The sequence below is a fragment of the Lampetra planeri genome, chromosome 3, assembly GCF_965212315.1.
Source record: "Lampetra planeri chromosome 3, kcLamPlan1.2.h2, whole genome shotgun sequence".
NCBI classification, from domain to species: Eukaryota; Metazoa; Chordata; class Hyperoartia; order Petromyzontiformes; family Petromyzontidae; genus Lampetra; species Lampetra planeri.
The window spans coordinates 4,106,472-4,122,056 of NC_136109.1; the positions used below are offsets into that span (position 1 = coordinate 4,106,472).

The following is a 15,585-nucleotide window of genomic DNA, read 5'->3' on the forward strand; positions in this document are numbered from 1 at the left end:
GCTGACCCGCCCATACTGGACATCTGTGACAAAGAGCTTCAAAGCTCATCGGATTCCTCCACTCTAAATAAATACAGATTCTGACTTTACAGCACCACGACTGGTGTAAAGGTCAAATTAACGCGTTCCGCACAGTGCCCGGATACGGAACCCAAGCACGCAGGTAAAGTTGGGGGCTTTCCGACAGTGGCGGTGTTGTTCGCTCGCGGGTTCCTGAGACGCTCGGCACACAGAGCCGCCCTGCAGCCCAACCACACCCAGCACCGTGTGTGTGGGCATGGTCCCTGTGTACCTGTGTACAGGTGTGTGGGTACAGATACACAGTGAAGCTGCATGGTCTCCCTTGTGTACCTGTGTACAGGTGTGCGGGTCGACTCTACTCAAGACTCTTAAGAGGCCCAAATGCCCACTGACAGTGTTTTGGGAGTTTACTCTCCACACTTGGGATTGTCACTGCATGTGGCGTCACTGATAGACGCACAGGGAATGTTTTGTCTGATGCAATATTCAGCTGTTTAGCTGTGTTCAATAACACTTCGCTAATGTGCACAAAGAACTGCACATGTGGCCACGTAGTTATAATAGACCACAAACTGAAACATTTAGAAATTATGGCCAACCAACAGGCAGCAGTGAAACAAAGACACAACTGTAGACCGGCTTCGTCTTTATGAGGACTCATCAGTGGAGCAGTCATCAGTCTTCACTGCTGCCGTATGCCCCGGGGAGCCTTACGCAGGGACAGGGCTGATATCTCGGCCTCGCTGTGCGCTGCGTTGCACCGCTAGTCGAGTAGATAACCTTGCGTTCAATAAACCCTCGGAGCCAGGATGAACGTCCAACTCCAATCGTCATTTATTGATTGTAACAAGGTAAAACTGGTGAGAAAAAACAGATACAGCATCTGTTATAATCCGGAAACACCCACACAATGAACACCACAGCATCAGAACATTGTCTTAGATAACAATAGATCCTGGACGGACCAGGCCCCTACATTACCACTGAACAACTAGACAAAGCACAAGCCGGTGCGTTGCATACAGGAACATCGTGTATTCATCCCACTGCACCCCAAATGTACAGCATTACACATAACACTAAACTGTGGATGAGATACTTCGTCATCTTTACTCTCAGGATCGCAACATAGGCACAAGTCTGACTCAACCTACTAAATCACAAGTAACATCCACAATAAGGAAAGTCGCAGGCTTCGTTATTAACTAGGCCTCGTATTTACTACAACTGAACGGCACCATAAAGGCATTTACATCACTATAACGGTCATTCCAACATTACAACAGCATTGCCAATATTATAGGAATATAAACAACTTACAGACAATGCTTCTTAAGCTCCCACAATGGACAAGTGCGGCTGTGGTCTCATTGAGATGTGATGCGTGCCGCCATCTTGACTTATCTGTGTAATGGCCGACGCCCGCGTGGTACAGTGGAAATCTAAAATCGTAACTTCCTGGTCACGTGACCAAAATTAGCATAAAAAAACAGAAACTTCCTGTGAACGTACGCTCCACATCTGCCGTGAGGCAAGACAGCTGACCTCTATACTATGGTTGGCCATTTTTTCGAATTGTTTTAAGTTGTGGTTTATAAATACAACATGGTCACAAATGTAAGTTATGTCTGAGCTCGTGGCCTGGATGAGGTTGAGAGGCGTTGTACATGCGGTGTGCATATATGTGCGTTGTTAAATTGATTTGGAAAATTATTGCTTGAGAAGGCTGTTATTCATTAGTGGATAGAGCATGGGTAATCACGATGAAGGATCGCTTTGAAGCCTACTTGGTTCAATATAGTATCTGGTGAGTGTTATGTGAGTGGTGTCAGGAGTGTAGTACCTGGTAAGTGGGGTGAGTAGTATCTGGTGAGTGGCAAGCGATTAGTGAGTGTTAAGTGAGTGGTGTCAATGTCTGGTGGGTGATGACTGGTATCTGGTGAGTGGTGTGATGAGTGTGAGTGTCTTGTGAGGAGTGTAAAATAAGAGGTGAGGGCTAGGTGAGTGGTGTAAGATGAGTAGTGAGTGGTGAGTTTTAATGGTGAGTATGAGTGGTGAGGGCTAGGTGAGTGTGAGTGGTGAGGGCTAGATGAGTATGAGTGGTGAGGGCTAGATGAATGGTGTACGACGAGTGGTGAGTGGTGAGGGCTAGGTGAGTGTGAATGGTAAGGGCTGTGTGAGTGGTGAGGGCTGTGTGAGTGGTGATGGCTAGGTGAGTGTGAGTGATGAGGGCTAGGTGAGTGGTGGTGAGTGTGAGTGGTGAGAGCTAGGCGAGTGAGTGGTGAGTGGTGAGTTTGAGTGTGTGGTGTGAGTGAGTGGTGAGTGTGAGTGGTGAGACATCATCAGCCTGACCACGAGTGCTGAGGGCTATGAGTGGTGTATGATGAGTGTTGAGTGGTGAGGGCTAGGTGAGTGTGGGTGGTGAGTGAGTGAGTGGTGAGTGTGAGTGGTGAGTGAGTGGTGAGTGTGAGTGGTGAGTGAGTGTAAATGGTAAGGGCTAGGTGAGTATGAGTGGTGAGTGAGTGTTGAGTGTTGAGTGAGTGGTAAGTATGAGTGGTGAGTATGAGTGAGTGGTGAGTGTGAGTGGTGAGTGTGAGTGGTGAGTATGAGTGGTGAGTGAGTGTGAGTGGTAAGGGCTAGGTGAGTATGAGTGGTGAGTGAGTGTGAGTGGTAAGGGCTAGGTGAGTATGAGTGGTGAGTGAGTGTGAGTGGTGAGTGAGTGGTAAGTATGAGTGGTGAGTAAGAGTGGTGAGTCAGTGATGAGTGAGTGGTGCGTGGTGAGTTAGTGTGAGTGGTGAGTAAGTGTGAGTGGTGAGCAGAGGCGTAGCTAGGGGGGGGGCAGGGGGGTACATGTGTCCCCGGGCGCCAAGGTAAAGGGGCGCCAAAATGAGGCTTACAACGTTACATTATAACTTATTGCGGCGGGCGTGGCAGCCTGAAACTACTGCACAATCTACACCGCAACCTAAAGTTTATATATCCCGCCACACACAGCCTACATGTCATGTAATTACATTTTCTCATGTCATAAGATTTGTGGATGTGGATTTTCAAACTAAAAAAGTAACTATGAAAGAATACTTTTTAGGTTATATCGATATAAATGCAAAAGATGCAGCAAGCCTAGAAAGAGTCATCGTCGAGAGACTAAAATCTGACAACATACCTCTAGCCGACTGTCAAGCACAATGTTACGACAATGCTGCTGTGATGACTGAGAATATATCCGGCCTTCAACAACGAATTTGTGACAAAAATCACAGAGCATTGTTTGTCAACTGTGACAACCACAGCTTAAACTTAGCAGGAGTACATTCAGCTAAAGGGATCCACTTGTCGTCATATTTTTTGGAACAGTTGAAAGTATATATTTGTTTTTCTCTCCTTCAACAATTCGTTGGGAAGAGTTTAAAAAGCTGTGCCCATCACAGTAAAGCGGGAGTCTGAAACACGCTGGAGTGCACGATCAAAAGCTGTTAAAGCTATCTATGAAGGACTGGATGAACTAGTAGGGCTGCTAGACAAATTATCGGAGGACATAACTATGACGCCTGAAACCAGAAGTGATGCAGAACAGTTACAGGCATGCGTATTCAATTTTAACTTCATAGTTTTATTACATTTCTGAAATGTCATTCTTGGAAAAATTGATCGTGTTCAGAAGCGCTTACAGGATCCTACTATGAATTTCAAGGAAGCAGCAACTGATCTTGAATCTTTGGAGTATGAATTTGTCAAGCTTCGTGATGATTTGAGCCAAATTGCTGTAGAAAACGCCAAAACAAGATGCACAGCCTGGGGGATCGATGTGGACAGAAGAATTAGGCGACGTTGGAAGATGCCAGGAGAACTGGCAAGAGATGCAGGACTTTCAGCAGAAGAAGCAATTGTGCGCGTTATGAAGAGCGTATTTTATCGATGTCAACAGATGTCAACACGGTTTTTACGACTAAAAGACCTGAACACAAAATTTGGATTTCTGCTGGACGTCAAAACACTTCTATTCGACACAGATGTCGATGCAATTAGTCGAAATTGCACAGATTTTGCAAAATTTCTATGACACCGACATCAATGGCCACGAATTTTTCACAGAAATTGAAGATTGCAACATGCTGCTCAGTAACCGGAATGAAATTCTACCAGAAACTCCTTTTGGATCTTATTGGTTTTATTGTGTTTTATGGAGACGACATATTTCCGAATTTGCTAATTTCATTGCAAATTTTATTAATAGCAGTTTCAATTGCAAGCTGTGAGCGGTCGTTCAGCAAATTGAAACTTATTTTGTCGTAATTGCGTGCTTCAATGGGACAAGATCGTCTCAGCAATCTTGCTCTTCTTAGCGTTGAAAGAGAAACATTGGAAAAAAAATGATTGTGCTTACGTGATTGACCAGTTTGCGACAGTGAAATCAAGATAAATTAATATTTTGTAAACTGTCAACCAGTCTACGACAGTGACTGAGTGAGCCATGTAATATAATTTCTATAAATTTGCTCTAAATACAATGTTTCATTAAAATTTAGATTGTTATTCCTTATTCGATGTAATAGGAAAATGTGATTAAATGGGGGGGGGGGGGGGGGGCGCCATATTTATAGTTCGTCCCCGGGCGCAAAATATCCTAGCTACGCCTTTGGTGGTGAGTGAGTGTGAGTGGTGAGTATGAGTGAGTGGTGAGTGAGTGGTGAGACATCGTCAGGCTGAGCACGAGGACCAAGGTGAGGAGCGCCGTGGCCACAGCCGGCGGCGCTTCCTTAAGCAGCAGCACCAACGCGCCAGACGTGACACGTCGGGGTTGTTGTTGTTCTAGGGGTTTATTTAATACTAGCAGGAAGTACCCGGCATTGCCCCGGGGGAAAAACATGTCAAAACGTGTCTTCTCTTAGCAGCGTGACTACTGGGTAGACTGCATCCAGTCTATGATCGTCTCGTCGCGTGCGGTGGGGTAAAGTGTGGGTATGCTCACCTCTTCCAGGGCATCTGGTCAGCGTGGAGTAATCGAACAGTCGCCCTCTCGAGCTGCCTCCAGTGAAGCCCCTTCCACGAGCAGCGGTGCGAGCGAGCACTTGCGGGGCTACGCCTTGACGCTTTAACTGAAACACGAGGAGGGCATCGTCCACGCAGTGACCTGGAATCGATTATAATCAGCAGGATGATAATAATCATCAAAATTATCATCACCATCTTCTTAATTATCATCTTCGGTAGCGTTTTCAGAATTATCATCATCAGCAAGCGATGACTGTCATCAGCAGCATCGTCATAATTATCAACATCATCAGCAGCAGCAATATCGTTATAATCAGCATCATAATTATGATCAGCAGCAACATTGTCAAAACTATCAACATAATCCTAATTGCTGTCATCACCATCATCGCATTATCCTAATTATCATCAACAGCTTCGTCAAAATGATCATTATCAACTTCATAATGATAATCAGCAGCAACGTCATCATAAATACCATCATCGGGAACATCGTCAGCAGCAGCGTTGTATTTGATTATTAGCGGGAAGTAGCCGGCGTTACCCGGGAGAAAAATATATTTCAAAATGTATCTTAAAAACATAACATATACTGTACATACACAAGCTTCAAATCAAGATTGTACACACACAAATACTGAGCTATTGTGAAAGCCCGGCATTCCATTTGTCCATCAACAATATTAAAGAGGCTTGCAGAAGTCCAGAATCAAAAAGTCATAGAAAGTGGGGGGTAAATAGTTGATCTAAAAGGTTTCCAAAAATTGTCGACCCCCCCCCCCGCAGCCAATATGTATTTTGTAGGCACATACACCAACACACACTACACACAATAGAGTCAATAGTGTCTAGTGACTCTATTGCAGTGTCTGCTCACTCTGTAGTTGTATCTATTGACTCTACAGTAGTATCTACTGACCGTAGTAGTATCTCCTAACTCTACAGTAGTTTATGCTGACTATAGCAATATCTACTGTCTCTGTAGTAGTAACTGCACACGTTGAGGTGGAGAGGGGAGAAGAGGACATCAAACCGTTCAGAATTCACCTCAGCGTCGTGCCTCTGTGTTGTAGTAGTATCTATTGACTCTACAGTAGTAGGCCGCTGTCGGTAGCCTAAAAGAGGCCTAGAAATAGGGTTTCGTTCCACCAAGTGGGGCACTACCTACCTTTTTAATATTTAACATCAGAAACATATAGAGATTCCTTAGGAAAAAGTTATCCGCACACAACCTTGCAGTTTTTGAGAAAAATGATGCTAAAGGTGCCCATTTTGAAAAAAGGGAAACCATAGGGAATTTTGCACTTTTAAACCTGTTTATCATATAAACCCAAAAATGCAGAATTACCACTTGAAGTACAAAATAAACCAGTTTGAAATGTGTGATATACCTGAAGTTGCTATCTATGCACAGTAAACATGATAAGATTATCAAGAAAACTTATGCTGTAGCATTAACATCCCAATTACTTCTCATTATGTTGTTCCAATTGAAAGGTAATATTTGAGATAAAATCTGAATAACAAATAGAATTAAGCCAAAATATAATATATAAAAAAGCACTTTTCAAAATAACACATTTAATGGTGAATTGTCAATTCGCATACATGAGCAGCAACTGCACTACATGTACATATTCACAGCAATGATTATTGTAAACAAGATTGAATTTTGATTGATTTATATTAAATATATATGTCTTATATTAATTTTATTATCATATACACATCACTAAATATCAAGATCACTGTCCTCACTATCAGATTCACATGAAACAATATCCTCAGTTAATCTCACATTGTCACAATGAACACATTTACATAGGTCAGTGCAGGCCAGGTCAGCCTTGTGGCATGAGCACCTTCCACCTGTACAAGTACGAGACTTACACCCACAGTTGAGTGACCCCAAAATCTGTTGAGAAGCTGGATCTTTAGTCATCCATGATATGATGAGATCACCATCCTTGACAATCCATCCAAAGCCGTCTGGACTGGGAGCATTTATAAAAGGATCCAATGCTCTCTTGTGGATTGCAGCTAGGTAGTTAGCACGCTTGAAGTGCTCTGTAAGTGCATCTTTTGTTGGAGGTAATGCCTGTTCAGAAGAGGCCTGGACACAGAACCTATTGTATCTGGCAAAATTAACATCTGATACCTTTTCTCCATACAGCTCACACACAAAACGTTCTATGGTCACAAATGTGGTGCTGTCCATTTCAAATTGCCTCCCAAGAGCAACAAATGCACGGATGTACTCTGCATTTCCAGAAACTATATTTAGTGGTTTCTCTTTTCCTTTCCCATAAAAGGAACTAGTTGAGTCACAGCCAGTGAATGTGTGTAGTCCTATCAGTGCCTCTGTTAGTGAAGGACCCAAAGCAGAACCAATAGCCTGGAGATCGAACATTCTTTGCCTGTCTTTTGTTCCTGTCAGAAAGTACATCTTTGCTGAGGGAAGCTTAGCCATTATTGAAAGTGAAATGATAGCAACATCAGTGTCAGGACTCTGGATGATTATCTTATTATAAAGTTCACTCCAGGCATCTTTTGCATGAAGTAGGAGCCTCGTGTCAGCTTCTTCATGGTCACAAGTCAAAGATTCTACCTCTTTGACAGACATAATGCCATCTTTAAGAGTGAGTTGATGACATACATTTCTGTGTGCCACAAAGATAGCTATGTCTTTTCCAGCTGCTTGTAAAGGCACAGTTCTCCATGTCTCAAAGAGAAAGTCTGTCAAGGCTTCTTTATTTTCACCACTGGCTAGAAACTTGGTCCACTGACTTGGAGTCTTCTGCTTGATGCTGTATATTTGCAGTATTTGTTGTCCAGCAACAGCACGTCTTGATCGTTCAGCATTTTTGATGCTCACTGCCGGGTAGCGATCAATGACAAAATCGACCCTTGGACAACTGAACTTTCTACCCATCTTAATCATAAGTTGAAGAAGATCATCAGCAAGCTCACCGAATGTGTCTGGTATATTCTTGAGACTCCTGATCAATGCCATGCCATCTATCAGTAGGGCACCATTATCACCAACAGTCTTGTTCACATGACAGTCCTTGTTCTTTGATTCTAAACAAGCTAGAAAAGCAGCCTTATTTGTTTTGACCATCAGTGCTTGCTAGCGGGGATGAGATATTGCCAAGTGAATATGTCAGAATCTCTTTCAAGTTTACAGACAGGGATTGACTTATCACTAACAGTCGTGCAAAGAGTCTCCTGTCATTTTTTAGAATGACTTGATTTCCATCTTTTGTCTTGGATGATTTCTTCAGGACTTTATTGGAGAGAAGAAGTCTTTTTTTGATGACTGGACTCGATCTTGGATGAAAATTTTCAGAGCTGTTTCACCTTTATCACAAGCACTTTGTATGTCATCTCTGACAGTCTTTGTAGCAACAACACCACAGCTAATACATACAAGATCTTCACGAGGCAGGAAGGCATTGATCATAGACTCAACCGCTGAAACCAAAGATATAACAGCAGCATTGTCTTTTGCAATTCTTGTTGCATCCAACTCTTTATGACCCCTCTCTTCATGTTGCATTCCAGCCATCATTTCACACTGCCTTGTGATTGCAGAACGTTCAGGATGAGACAGTATCCATCGCTGGACGGCACCTCTGTTCAATGTTATCCCAGTTATGCCGCCTTTGGTCTTTGAATCACGGTTGCAGGTTTGTTCTATTGCTTGGTCACAAGCTATGGATGAGAACCTGTTAGCATCCTTACGCTGTACTGTCCAGTTTTCTTTTGCAGTAACTTCTTCATAGCAGTGTGGATGAGTCTTTGGAAGATTGATCATCTCGACCCAATATGCTGATAGGTACCTTGCATCATTTTGGCGGTCATATGCAAAATACCATGCCAGCATACGTCTCACTGTTGCTAAGTGAAGGCTCCAGTCAGAGCATTCGATAGGACATGTATATTTAAAGCCCTACCTTCTATAGAGAAATAATTTGATTATGGAATTACATTGCATTCACACGCAATATGTAAATGTAATTGGAGTGACCCCACAGATTTGTGAACAAACATTTTTTTTTACCTACCTATATGTTTTTCAGTTTTGCTGAGAAATCTTGTGTAATCTCGATAGCAGGATTTGTGGTATCGGACCTCGATTGCAATGCAGTCTTTCCCACGAATGTGTGTCAGAATGCTCTAATCTGATTTCATTTAAGCTGCCTCACGAAGAAGTCCTATATTAAAGATATGAAGAATAAATTATAAACCCAGTTGGCAATATATTAACTTGCATAACATTCAATTCAAGTGAGTAAACATACCTGTGTTAATCGAGCTTGATCGCCGCTATCAGATAAAGCTGCGCTGCTTAAGTCCTCCTCCATGTTTACATGTGCGTAATGATATTGGCTTGATTTTGGCTCTGACCTACTTACATTTTCGATGCTGATTGGTTGAAAATCTAGCTCAACAGTTTTATATGTCTCAATACGCAGTCAATATAGTGCGCCAATAAATTACACTTTTCTCATTAACTGCAGGATAATGCGTGGAGAACTTTTTGCTTGGATACCTTTTATTAACGTTGAACATATTGAGCAAAAGAAAAAGTAGTGCCCCGTTTGTCGGAACGAAACTGAACGATACAGCTCACGTACAGCGGCCTATAGTATCTGCTGACTCTAAAGCAGTGTCTCCTGTCTCTGAACATTGTAAAAACCGAGACTGGGGTTAATTAATGTTTAGTAAATATATAAGAGTAGCTTATACATAAAAATAATGACTGTGTAGTTTGGAATCACATTGAGCTGAATTCAACACATTTCTATTAGTTATTCATTGTATTTTACTCAGTTTTGTTCAAATAAAATCAGCCATCAATAACTAAGTAGAATTTAATTGTATTTTATCAAGAAAGTCAAAAATGCAAAAAATTGATTAATTTTACTAATCGGGAGGTTTTTGAATTTAATTACGTTACACTTCCGCCCCAACTCGAGGCATTTTTTCGCGCCACGTGCATGTCAACCATCTTCTTCCACAGACACGTTTCAGGGACCGCCGTTCTCCCAAAGGTAAGACATGTTTTATTATTTTAGCGAACAATTTTTTAGCAAAGGTGTGGTAGCAGTTGAACATTGTTTTATGTTATTGCATGTTACCAGCATGCCAATTTAACTGGCTGTAACGTATATCAGAATTAACTAGCACAACGTTAGGCCTTTGGAAGTCAGTCTGATTCGACTAAAAGCACGAGACTATAATTTTTGTTCCGCACACGAAAAAGTAACGTGCGTGATTAAAACTAGACTATATTCATTTGGATCACAGCGTGTACCGAACCAAAAGTCCTGTACCTGCCGTTACACCTCCAGTATATTATATATTGGTGTTGATGTACGTACAGTATGCTAAAGTTAGCTAGCTTTCCACCAGTCAGTTAGCGTCACCTTTACGTTGTGGCTAGCTTGTTGTGTAGTTGCTAGCTAGCTAGATGATGTGAGTGACAAGAAGTTGATGTGCTAAATTTGAGCTTGAAAATTTGAATATTAAAAATAATAAAGAATTATCTTGTAAATGTGATTCTATGGTCCTCATGTGATTAGAGACCTGGTGGCCTTGCATCTGATACATGGACCTTTTTCTGCCTCAGGTTTTTGCTTATGGAATGGAAGTGTAAGATCTGCAAGTCTTTGTCTGCCACAAAGGGAAATCTACTAAAGCATTACAGACAACATGCAACATTTGGTCGTGGGCAATCCCAGCCATGCCTATATGACAGTTGCCCTTGCACATTTAAAACGCAGAGTGCCCTTCGCACACATTTGTCCAGATACCATTCAGATGAAGAAAGTCTACGGTCAGGAAACAGCTCTGCTTTTAAGTGTTTAGTTTGCAATGCTTGTTGTTCTATAGAGAAGGACTACTTTCAGCATATTGGAAATCATCTGAAGAGCCACGAAACTGTCTTTTGTGTATTTGAAGGATGCAGCTTTCAGACAAATATATACAATACATTTCTTAAACACAAAAGCCGAAGACACAAATCCTATTCCTTGAGTGATTTTAAGAAAGACGTGTATGAGAGTCGCCATAATCAGACTGTTGACCATTCTGATTTACCAGAGGCCAGTGATGGTGAGGGCACTAGTTTAGATTGTGATCAGGAAAGTGCATCATACTTAGTTCTTCAAATTTGCTTACTTCTGCTGAAGCTAGAAACCATCTATAATGCCTCAGTGAAGTGCATTGATGCCTTGGTTGAAGACCTTCAGTTCATTTCATCTTCAGTATCAGTTGCAGTTGTTAGAAACATACTAGATTCAACATTGAAGGTGAATAAATGCATTGTTGACCAGGCCATCGTAACTGAATTGTCAGAGCAGTTGTGCAACTTCCATCCCATTAGTACAGCACTTGGAGAAGGTGGTCCACTTGGTTCGGCTTTTAAGAGAAGAAAGTATTTTAAGGTGCATTTCCAGTGTGTTGATAGCATTGAATATATTATTGATACTGAGAAGAACAAGACCTTTCAATATGTGCCTATTCTCCAGACTTTGCAGGAAGTCTTGAAGAATAAAAACATTGCAGAAATAATTTTATCCAGAAAATCAAACAGTACTGGATATATTAAGTCAATTTTTGATGGAAAATCCTTCAAGCAAAATGTATTTTATGCTGGGGAAGAAACAAGACTGTCTATAATCCTTTACGTTGACGACTTTGAGGTGTGTAACCCACTAGGAACTTCGTGAAAAAAACACAAAATAACAGCTGTTTATTGGGTTTTGGCAAATGTTCCAACAAAGTTGCAATCTGCATTAACGTCAATACACCTAACTTTACTTTGCAAAGCTGTTGATGTCAAACAGTTTGAATACAGAGCAGTTTTGGAACCACTCTTGAAGGATCTTGTCATTCTAGAACAGGAAGGGATTTTCATATCCAGTGTTGGAAAACACATTAAAGGGACAGTACATTGTGTTGTAGCTGACAATCTCGGTGCACATTCTATCAGTGGACTAGTTGAAAGTTTCACGGGGCCGTACATCTGTAGATTTTGTCTTGGACATTCTTCAGAGTACCAGACACACAAAGTGCGGACCGGAGTGTTTCCACCTCGGACAAAGAAGGAACATAGTTTGCATGTGCAAACTGAGAGAAAATCCAAATGTTACTCATTGCTTTGGCGTAAAGCGGTCGTGTCCATTGACTGATAAATTAAATCACTTTCATTTTGAGTCTGGGTACCCACCAGATATTTAGTGAATCTAAATTACCATTGGTCAGATATTAAGTAAATATAAACCACTTTTCCTTGTAAAATCTATTTGGATTTACACAATTGTTTTAGGCTATATAACTCATTGTTTGGAATCCTATTACTAAATCCAACACATTATAAATGTTGCTTTTATTACCATGTACTTATTTTTATTATTATTTTTTAGTTAATGTATTCAATACTTTTTATTCAAAGTTGTAGTGCTTAAAATCTACTCAATTATATCACGTGTCACTTTGTTGCCATAATTTTTTAAAGTAACAATGTGTCACATTTTTTTACAGTGTAGTAGTATCTATTGACTCTACAGTAGTATCTGCTGACTCTATAGCGGTACCTACTGTCTCTGTAGTAGTAACTGCACACGTTGAGGTGGGGAGGGGAGAGGAGGACATCAAAACGTGCAGAATGTATCTCAGCGTCGTGCCTCTGTGTTGTTTTCCCGCCTTTTTGACGCCAAGGGGAAGCTCCCTCACGCCGCCGCGTGCGTTGCTAGGGGCAACCACGAGGCGGGATTCCCGCGCATGCGCAGATGCGTGCTTTGGCATTCGCGATCAGCGTAATAATGTAAATTGTTATAAAGTGTGATTTTATTATTCTTGGTTCTTTCGATGAAGACCGCTTGTGTTGCGATCGAAACGTCGTGGGTTTTTTGCTTTTATTTTTAATAAATAAAAATATTTTCTATCTACGTGACTTTACCGAAAGAACCAAGAATATGAATTCCTGTAGTCACGAAAGTTTTAAGTCAAAATGTGATTTTATTAGTTTACGTTTGACGGAGGGTAAAAACAAATAGCACATGTTAGTCAGAGACAAGTGGCTTCTAAACCATGACCACATACAGACTGGATTGTGTTCATTGTCCTTGCATCAATCGCCACGAACGCGTGCACCACACCGAGTGCCGCGAGTGCGACTTCTGTGCAAGGTCCATGCTCGGGCTGAGCCGCGTCGCGTGAGGCTCGTGGCCCCCTTGTAAAGCGCTCGCCACAAATGAAGCACCATCACCACCACCACCTTGGTGATCTCGTCTAGGGGCATAAACCACCATCACGCCAACTCCGGCCATCCTCGCAGTGGCCTTTGGCTGGCCATCGAACAAAGACGGTCACCGCATCGTGCGCGTTCAGATGCGCTTCTGCGGCCGTCTGGAACGCTCTTCTTTACGATATTAGGAAGCCACTGGAGCTATGCACTTTTAAATCTGGATTGAAAATTCATTTTTTTAGAACTCCCCTTTTTCTTGATTACGACCGCTTGTGTTGCGATCGAAACGTCGTGGATTTTTTTTTATGTTTCAACTTAATAACCAGGCTACAGTCTACATTATAGACTGCCAGTACACCCACTCCGATTAGAACCAGGCTACAGTATTTTTATTTTTTGTTATTTTTAGTCACTTTTTTTTCTATCTACGTGACTTTACCGAAAGAAGCAAATAATATTCTTTAGAACTACTTTTTGTTTTAAGTTTGTTGTCCTTCCCCCTCACCACCGATTAGCACGGTTGGTTACGTACGAAAGAAGTTCAACATACACACAAAGACAAAGATCCCCCGTATAGCCTTAACAGACTGTTGGGGCAAGTGCTGTCAAGCGAGCACCTATGAAGGCCGGCACAACATACGAGGGGGTAGGTGGCCATAGTGGCGATGTTTACACACCGCACCAGGTACTCATTTTGAGGCTGAGTCGACCACACACAAATACGTGAGTGATCCCCACCAACTGGGTGACATTGGCTAACAGAGCTGCAGCACTGCCCGGTGAGGGGGCACTTTGTCCGTGTCGGTGTGCCCAGAGTCAAGCAGCAGGCGCGGCGTGAGGCGTGAGTGGTGCAGGGAGGTTCCACAGAGAGGCGGCTGGGTGGCCGGGTGGCCTGCACCGCGGCAGGGCGCTGCTGGGACCCTGCTGGGCTCTCAGGCGACGCGAGCTGATGGCCTCGTCCCAGTCAAACTCCCAGCCCATGACCCCAGCGGCACGATTTGAATACGAGGTGGAACTGAAACAGAATTGATCTAATTATTTACTTCTACCCTCAGGTTTTTTCGGTAATAAAAAATAAAAATAATAGAAATAATATTTCTATTATTATTTTTTTCATTATTTATTTTTACCTACGTGACTTTACCGAAAAAACCTAAGAGTATGAATCCTTGCAGTCACGAAAGCTTCAAATCTAGATATACTTACTACTAATAATAATTACATTATTTATGGAGGAAGTGGAGTGAATGGATGAAGTAAAACGATAATTATCGTGATTATGATGGTCTCATTTGTGTGGCGTTACTTAAATAAACAATCACAATTTGATTTTCAGGCAATTCACTGACGTCACGGCGGGTTTATAAATCCACCAAACATGGCGGGCTGTCGGGTTGCCCTTGAACACGTGAACCCGCGAGTGAACGATGTGAACCATTTTACTCGCACACCGACACCACAGTCATGAACACGGCAGCCCCATGAGGCAGCCTCGTGTACGCTGGATTTTCAGGCAGTTGATGCGCTCCTGAGTGCCCCCTGCTACCACACTTACCATTGAATAACTCCTTATGAACGTAATGGAGGGTTCTAGCAAATTATAAAAAAAATAATTCGAATAGTATCTCCATTCAAAAATGTGTTATAATTATTTAGTCCAATGTCCCATTGAGCTTCTGTGCTAAACAGCAACATTTGCATCGGGATTTGCCTCCAGCAGTGACCTTTCTACGCATGATCTTGTCGGATCTCACAATCTAAGCAGTTTGGAGCCTGGTTAGCGCTCGGAATGGGTGACCCACCGCGCGCTTGCCTGCAGTTCTGAATTGGGGGCCATCCATAAGTGACGTCACGCGATTTTGGACGATTTTTGACCCCCCCTACCTTCATCACACGGCGTCAAAAAAAGTCAGACCCCCCTCAAATATGACGTCACAAAGCTCTGCCCCCCCCTCTCAAAAAAAAAATCAAACATGCTTGAAATCGCTTTAAACTATAGTCATTGTAGTGCGTATTTAATGTGGCGCTGCACTCTGATGTTGTAGGACAAAATATGTATTAAAAAGTATATTTAATTAAGGATAACGTATATTTATTTAAAGTTTCGCATTTTGATGTGACGTCACATTTCTCACCCCCCCCCCCCCCTGGTCACACATCGTCACACATCGTCACAAATATCAGCACTAAGAAAACTCCAAATACAGATCTGGTTCCCTAATTGGATTGAGTCTGTGGATTGATCCATCTGTGCAGAGATTTGAGAGTTTCCCCTCATCTGCGTGGGGTTTCTCCATGTCACATGCAGTGCC

At 42.2% G+C, this 15,585-nt stretch overlaps 1 protein-coding gene and 1 long non-coding RNA gene across 3 annotated transcripts in view; both read right to left on the reverse strand.

Moving 5' to 3' along the window:
* LOC144736680 (uncharacterized) overlaps nucleotides 1–15,585 on the reverse strand; it is an 828,508-nt gene that overhangs the window by 544,752 nt on the left and 268,171 nt on the right. The window lies entirely within an intron of this gene.
* LOC144736632 (uncharacterized) lies at nucleotides 832–5,168 on the reverse strand. Its single transcript, XR_013588789.1, has 2 exons — nucleotides 4,994–5,168; nucleotides 832–878 (listed from the first exon to the last, which is right to left on the reverse strand). It is a non-coding gene; the product is annotated as an uncharacterized LOC144736632 (long non-coding RNA).